An 8,366-nucleotide genomic window follows, 5' to 3' on the forward strand; every position below is an offset into this window, starting at 1 on the left:
CTGAAGTCAAGGGGCTCCATTCCTCCAACTTCGTTTTTCTTTCTCAAGATTTCTATGGCTATTCAGGGTCTTATTGTTCCCATTACTGTTGTTATTTTGTGACTACAAATTGTAATTTTTTTGTGTGTGTGGTAGTTCTGTGAAAAACAGCATTGCTAATTGATTATGGAATGCATTGAGTCTGTCGATTACTTTGTTTAAGTATAATCATTTTCATAATGTTGATTCTTCTGATCCAGGAACATGGTATATGTCTCCATCTGTTTATATCTTCTTTGATTTCTCTTATCATTATAAATTTCTGCACACAGGTATTTTATCTCCTCTGGTAGCTTTATTCCTGGATATTTTCTTCTTTTTGTTGCAGTGGTGTATGGGATTGTTTCCTTACCTCAACATAATAAAGGCTATATATGAAAAAAAAAAGTGATATAAACCCTTATTTGTCTAACAATGAGTTAATTGGGTTTTCTGTTACTTGCCATTAAAAGTTAATCATCTTTAGAGATACAATACTTATACATTCATTCATCTATTCAATCAATAGGGATATATTAACCGCATACTGAGTGCCAGGCACTGTTTATAGCATAATTTATCAATACAGACTATATTATTATTTGAGAGCATTTTACACATTTGTGGGAAGGTTTTTATAGTGTTACAATAACTGGGGGTTGGTACTACTTAATGGGTTGATTTTTGGAATATAATACTTCTTCAAATGCATGGACAGTCTCATGAAGTGAGAATTGTCCAGTAGCCTGTACACTTTTCAACACCTTCCAAGACACACATTTATGTAAACAATGGAGTTTTTAATGATCTGAACTCAGAATCTAACTCCATTTTACAACCAAATACCATATATTTTCTGCAATGCTTAACAGATCCAAACTTTCTAAGAATATTTTGTTAGAAATTTACCATAAGTTATTCAAGATCACGAGTAGCAATTCTGCATATGGTTTTTGAGTCTCCAGTATAACAAACTTGTATCAGTCTGCTTTTATAGCATTCTCATACTGACTCTACATATACATGCAGGCATCTGATGATATTATTATATCTACCAGTCACACCTAGACATTTTCAGATTGAAGTACATATTTTATTATAAAGAACTTTGCTTTTATTCTTTATTCCTTTATATTATAATCATGCATTGTGGGGTTTTTTTGGTGACAGTATATTCCTATGTGAGTTGTATTAATTATTTAAACTAGAGGATGAGATGGTTAGATAGCATCACCAACTCAATGGACTTGAATTTGAGAAAACTCTGGGAGATAATAGAGGACAGATGAGCCTGGCGTGCTGCAGTCCATGGGGTCGCAAAGAGTCAGACACAACTTAGCGGCTGAACAGCAGCAAAGTAATTTAATCTCATAATTGTAAGCAGGTCTTATAAAAAATCTATCATAAAAAGGAGAGCTGGTCTTTAATAGAGTTAAGAATTACTGGTTTTAGTAGTAATTTCATATATTTAAGGAATTGTTAAATAACATTTACTATTTCTTAGTAAGATGACAAGAAAATGTTTAAAGAAAAAGGAAACTCCTGCTTGTTTGGAAAACTTGACCCTCAGCAAGAATTTCCTGTTTCCAGAATTTAAGAATGTGGGTTTATACCCCATGGCTGTTTGACGCAGATCACAGATGTTCCTGCCCCTCTACCAACTGCCCCTGTTCCTGGCGCCTGCTGGGGATGGTGCGAAATGACCTTTCCAAGAATTTGGCTTTACTTCTCTTGAAGTGTGTCATCTTTCCTTTGAAGGGAGAACACAAGGAGCACCTACTGACTTAGAGAAAGAATGACAGAAGTGTGACTTGGCTAGGATCATGCAGAAGCTAGTGAGTGTTGAAAACTAGAATACAAACTCAGAGTTACTCCTCAGGCTAAATAAATTTTAATTCACTAATATATGTTTCAAATGTTGGGAAAAATGTTGGGGATGAGAAGGAGTTAAGAATATCTGTGTATGGTCAGGAAGAGCTCTCTCCTCTTCGAGTTTAATAACTTTAAAAAGGTGGCTCTCACTTCCATATGAACACCTTCTGTTGACCCTTCTCTTTTTCTTAGTAAGAAAAGTGAAAAAAAGGAAAATCTCAAAGGTCACAGAAATATTAATTGACAAGGTGGAGGTCAGCTCCCTGACATTCTAGGCAGGCGTTTTTAATACAATAAAGCAAGTTGATGTTCACCTCTTATTATAGCTTTAAAATGTCCTCATTAGCCAGTTACACTCCGTCCCCTTTTCCTTCGTTACCACCCACCTCTAGTTCACCCTCATCTCTCTTACTGTGTACATGGAGTTTTCGTGTGTGTTTCACCAGGATCTTTCCATTTTGCCCTACCAGACACATTTTGTTTAAAAGTGTTATCAAAATCAAACGAGAGATTTCAAACACAAAGTCACACTTTGAATAGCTTAAGTCTTGGGCGAGTGTCTGAGACTCCCTAGAGTCCAGTTCATCACAGCTTCATGCGTGTCATTATTTGTGCTTTATGAATACCCACAAGAAGGTTTTAATATTCCGGGTATTAATACAGAGCTTAAAGCTGCTTGCAGTTTTTTATGTGTTGTCCTGGGTGCATAGGCTCTCTGTTGCTGTGAGTGGGCTTTCCTCTGGTTGTGGCAAGCAGGGGCTACTGTCTATTTGCTGTGTGCAAGTTTCTTATTGCTGTGGCTTTTCTTGTTGCAAAGCACGGGTTCTAGGTGTACAGGCTCAGTAGTTGTGGTACACAGGTTTAATTGCCCTGCTGCATATGGGATCTTAGTTCCAGAACCAGGGATCTAACACATGCCTCCTGCTTTGGCAGATGGATTCTTAACCACTGGATCTCCAGAGAAGTCCCTTTTATTGTTTTTTTTAATTTTTATATTTTGGTTGTGCCAGCCAGCTTGTGGGATCTTAATTCCCCAACCAGAGGATGAAGCCTGGCCATGGCAGTGAAAGTGCAGGTTCCTAACCACTGGTCCACCAGGGAATTCCCTACCTGTAACTTTAGGTGAAGGATAAAGGGAAGCAAGATGGATCTGGTTCTACTGGAAACCCAACAGGGTTTTAACACTGTAGACTATTTCCTGTGCTGTCTGTGGAAATAGTCCAGAGCTGAAGTTCGACTTCACTCTCACTTTCAAGGTGCTAAAACTCGTTGCGGGTATAGGGATGAAACACAAGGCAGAAAGGTAAAGAATGGAAAAAACCAAGAATATATGTATTATACATTTTGTAATTGAGACTATAAAGGGAGTGCTCAAGGGGTATTACTATGAAACTGTACTGCCACTTTAGCAAATTGGATAATTTTGGCTGTAAATGACAGAGAACTCAACCAGTGGTGACTTAGCCATTAGGACAATTCTTCCTCAATTGACAGCACTCTGGAGGTAAATGATACCCAGTTGGTCTGGAAGCTCATGGAGTAGCCAAGGGTCCCAGCTTTTCCAGTCTTTCTTCTGGGCCATCTCCACTGTGTCCTCCAAGTCCCTTATTATGGTTATATACAGTGACTGCTGGCACTCTAAGCACAAAATCTCCCACATCCGCTTCAATCACTACCTAAGCAGGGAGGAAGTAGGAATGAGCAAAGGAAACTTTTTCTTTTCATGCCTTCCTGTTATCTGAGCGGATAGTCTTTTCCTAAAGTTCTCAACAGAGCAGAACTTGGTAATATGCCCCTAGACCAAACACAGTCAAAGAGAAATGAGATTGTCATATGGTTTAATTCAATCATAATCCTTTTTTTTTAAATTGAAATATAGTTGATTTATAATGTCGTGTTAGCTTCTGGTATATAGCAAAGTGACTCATATATATATATATATTTATTTATTTATTTATATTTATATTCTATTTCATATTCTTTCCATTATGGTTTACTGCGGGATATTGAATATGGTTTTCTGTGCTATACAGTGCTGTGCTGTGCTAAGTCACTGCAGTTGTGTTCAACTCTTTGTGACCCTATGGAGTGTAGCCCACCCAGCTCCTCTGTCCAAGGGATTTTCCAGGTAAGAATACTGGAGTGGGTTGCCGTGCCCTCCTCCAGGGGATCTTCCTGACCCAGAGATCAAACCCATGTCTTTTATATCTCCTGTGTAGGCAGGGGGGTTCTTTACCACTAGCGCCACTTGGGAAGCCCTGTGCTGTACGGTGAGCGTCCCTGGAAGCTCAACTGGTAAAAAATCTGCCTGCAATGCAGGAATCCCTGGCTCAATTCCCGGGTCAGGAAGATCCCCTGCAGAAGGGACAGTCTCCCCACTCCAGTATTCTTGGGCTTCCCTGGTGGCTCAGATGGTAAAGAATCCACCTGCATTGTGGGATACCAGGGTTCAATCCCTGGATTGGAAAGATCCCCTGGAGGAGGGCATGGCAACCCACTCCAGTATTCTTACTGGAGAATCCCGATGGACAGAGAAGCTTGGTGGACTTCAGCCCATGGGGTCACAAAGAGTCAGATATGACTGAGCAGCTAAGCACAGTTTGTATCTGCTAATCCCAACCTCAAGATTTATCCCCCTACCTTACCCTTTTGGTAACCATAAGTTTGTTTTCTGTGTCTGTGAGTTCATTTCTGTTTTGTAAGTTCGTTCGTGTCATATTTTTAAATTCTACATATAAGTGATATCATATGGTATTTGTCTTTCTCTTTCTGACTTCATTTAACGTTATAATCTCTAGGTCCACTTATATTGCAGCCAGTGGCATTATTTCATTCCCTTTTATGGCTGCCTAGTATTCCATTATATATATATATACATGTATAACATGTCTTTATCTATTCATCTGTCAGTGGACACTTAGGTTGTTTCTATGTCTTGGCTATTGTAAATTGCTCTGCTGTGAACACTGGGGGTGCATGTATCTTTTTGAATTATGGTTTTCATCTTTTCTGGGTATATGCCCAAGAGTGGGATTGCTGGATCATATGGTTGGTAGTTCCTTTTTTAGTTTTTTGAGGAACCTCCACACTGTTTTTCATAGTGGCACCAATTTATATCCCACTTTTTTGTCATACTCTTTCCACAATGTATTTGTAAACATTTTAATGATGGCCATTGTGTCTGGCGTGTGGTGATACATTATTGAAGTTTTGACTTGCATTTCTCTAATAATTAGCAAAGTTGAGCATCTTTTCACATTCCTTTTCATATCTTTTATATGATTTCTTTGGAGAAATGTATTCTGCCCATTTTTTAATGGTTTTTTTGTGTGTGTGGTTTAAAGTCTTTTTTTTAATTTAATTTTATTTTTAATTAGAAGATAATTACTTTATAATATTGTGATGGTTTCTGCCATCCATCAACATGAATCAGCCATAGGTATATACATAAGCCCCTTCCCTATTGAACCTTCCTCCCACCTCCCTCCCCATCCCACCCCTCTAGGTTGTCACAGAGCACTAGCCTTGAGTTCCCTGCATCATACAACAAATTCCCACTGGCTATCTATTTTACATATGGTAATGTATATGTTTCCATGCTACTTTCTCATATCATCCCACCTTCTCCTTCCCCTACTGTGTCCAAAATTCTATCCTTTATGTCTGCATCTCCTTTGCTGATTGGGTTGTTTTTTTTTTTTTAATTGAGTTGTATGAGCTGTCTGCATGTTTTGGAAATTAAGTGCTTATCAGTTGCCTTGTTTGCAAATATTTTATCTCAGTCCATAAGTTGTCTTTTCATTTTATTTATGATCTCTTTTGCTATGCAAAAGCTAGTAAGCTTGAAATAAAATAAGTCTTGCTTTTATTTCTATTGCTGGGGGGACTGACCTAAGAAAATATTGATACAATTTATGTCAGAAAATGTTTTACCTATATTCTCTTCCAGTTTTATGGTATCCTGTCTTATATTTAATTGTTCAAGCCATGTTGAGTTTATTTTTGTGTAGGGTATGAGGGAGTGTTCTGACTTCATTGATCCACATGCAGTTGTCAAGCTTTCCCAACACTACTTGTTGAAGGGACTGTCTTTTCTCCATTGCATATTTTGCCTCTTTTGTTGTAGATTGATCAAAGATGCATGGGTGTTTATTTTGGGCTCCGTAATGTGTTCATAATTGTGCCAATACCATGATGTTTTGATTACTGCAGCTTTGTATTGATAACTGGGCTTTCCCAACGGCTCAATGGTAAAGAATTTGTCTGCAGTGCAGAAGATGCAGGAGACTCGAGTTCAATCCCTGGGTTGGAAAGATCCCCTGAAGAAGGAAATGGCAACCCACTGCATTATTCTTGCCTAGGAAATCACATGAGCAGAGAAAACTGGCAGACTGTAGTCCATGGGCTTCCTGGGTGGCTCAGCTGTAAAGAATCCCCCTGCAATGCAGGAGACCCTGGTTTGATTCCTGAAAGGGGAAGTTTCCCTGAAGAAGGGATAGCCTACCCACTCCAGTATTCTTGGGCTTCCCTGGTGGTTCAGACGGTAAAGAATCTACCTGCACTGCAGGAGACCTGGGGTTTGATCCCTGGGTTGAGAAGATCCCCTGGAGGAGGGCATGGCAACCCACTCCAGTATTCTTGCCTGGAGAATCCCCATGGACAGAGCCTGGCAGGCTACAGTCCAAGGGGTTACAAAGAGTCAGACATTACTGGAGCAACTAACTACAACACAGCAGTATTGATAATGTTGTCTGAAGTCTGGAATGGTTATGATTCAACCTTTGTCCTTTTTACTCAGGGTTGCTTTGGCAATTCTAGGTCTTTTATGTCTTCCCCTATAAATTTTAGGATTACTTGTTCTAGTTTTGTGACAATGTCATGGATAATTTGATAAAGATCACATTAAATTTGTAGATAAACCAATTATAATTCTTGTCCTGAAATTAGACATATTACTACAAGGGAGAAGGTAGAAGGGACTGTGGGTAGGCAAACATCAGAGCCTGTCACATAAATAAATACCCCCATGCGTACATATACACATAAAATATGCACATGCACAGACTTGCAAATAAAGGTAACACTTATTTTATACATTAGCTTCAATCTCAGTGTTCTTTTTAAAAATTTTACTATACTTCGTAGATTTTTATTTCTGTCTCACTACATATAGAGCCATCTTTAAAAAAAAAAAAAACTACTGCAGACTGTTTCATAGTATGAATGTGCCATTATTTATGTAATCATTCCCCAACTGGTAGGCATTTAGTTGTATTGCCATTTCCTTTTTAAACCTCCCCTTCATGAACACTGGCCCCTGATCATGATTCTAGGATACTCTGGGTAATTTATGCATGTTTCCTACCAACTGTGATTCTTTTATTCAGTTCAGTTCAATTCAAATATATTCAAAATAAGTTAAATGAGTAACTACTGTGTTCCAGGTATTGGACTTAACAGGAGTACAAAGGTTATTAGTATACCACCCCTGACATCAGATAGTTTACAGTCTAAGAGAGAAGACATATCCCTAAATAACTAAGTGTTAAGACAGAGGTACATGATATTATGGGCATTTAGTTCAAACAAGGGATTTAGAACAAGCTTCCTGAAATAAATAACATCTCAGCTTAGTATTGAAGGAGGGTCCATATTTGTCAAATGAAGAGAAATGAACAGAAATTCTAGACAGAAAACAGTGTGTTCAAAGATGAGAGACTTGAAAGAGCACAGCATATGGTTAAGTTAATGGTGAGAGCCTGCCTTGTAGATTGAATACTGGTCATATTAGCTTCACTGGAACTCTAGTAATACCTTGCTTATAAAACAGTGCTCAAAAAATAAATAAATAAATAGCGGTGCTCAAAGGTACATAATGTAAGGCAGGCTATCACCATTATTCACTCATATTGTATTATATGTACTAGCTAGCTCTATAAAGAACAACAAAAAGATAATAGATTTAAGATGTCAAAGAAGAAAAACATACGTCATTTTTGTAGATGATGTGATCATCTACGTAAAACACACACACACAACACAGAATCAACAAACTATCAGAACTAATAAGGAACTTTAACAAGGTTGACAAATATATGACTGTAATAAAAATTGATTCCCTTTACTCTCAATAACCAAATAAAAATATTTTAAAAAATAAATCCATTTTTTTGCACAAAAAGAAATCAAGGCATTTTGTTAAAATGAGCTAGTTAACCAAGAATGCACAACATATCCATGAAAGAAATTTTAAACTCTTAATAAAGGGCATAGATATGACCTTAATACATGAAACGAATTCAGCTCTCAAACTTCATAATTTAAAGATATCATTTCATTGTTCAGTTGTGTCCGACTCTTTGCAACCCCGTGGACTGCAGCATGCCAGGCTTCCCTGTCCTTCACCATCTTCCAGAGCTTGCTCAAACTCATGTCCCCTGAGTCGGTGATGCAATCCAACCATCCCATCCTGTGTC

Source organism: Bos taurus, chromosome 2, assembly GCF_002263795.3.
Source record: "Bos taurus isolate L1 Dominette 01449 registration number 42190680 breed Hereford chromosome 2, ARS-UCD2.0, whole genome shotgun sequence".
NCBI classification, from domain to species: Eukaryota; Metazoa; Chordata; class Mammalia; order Artiodactyla; family Bovidae; genus Bos; species Bos taurus.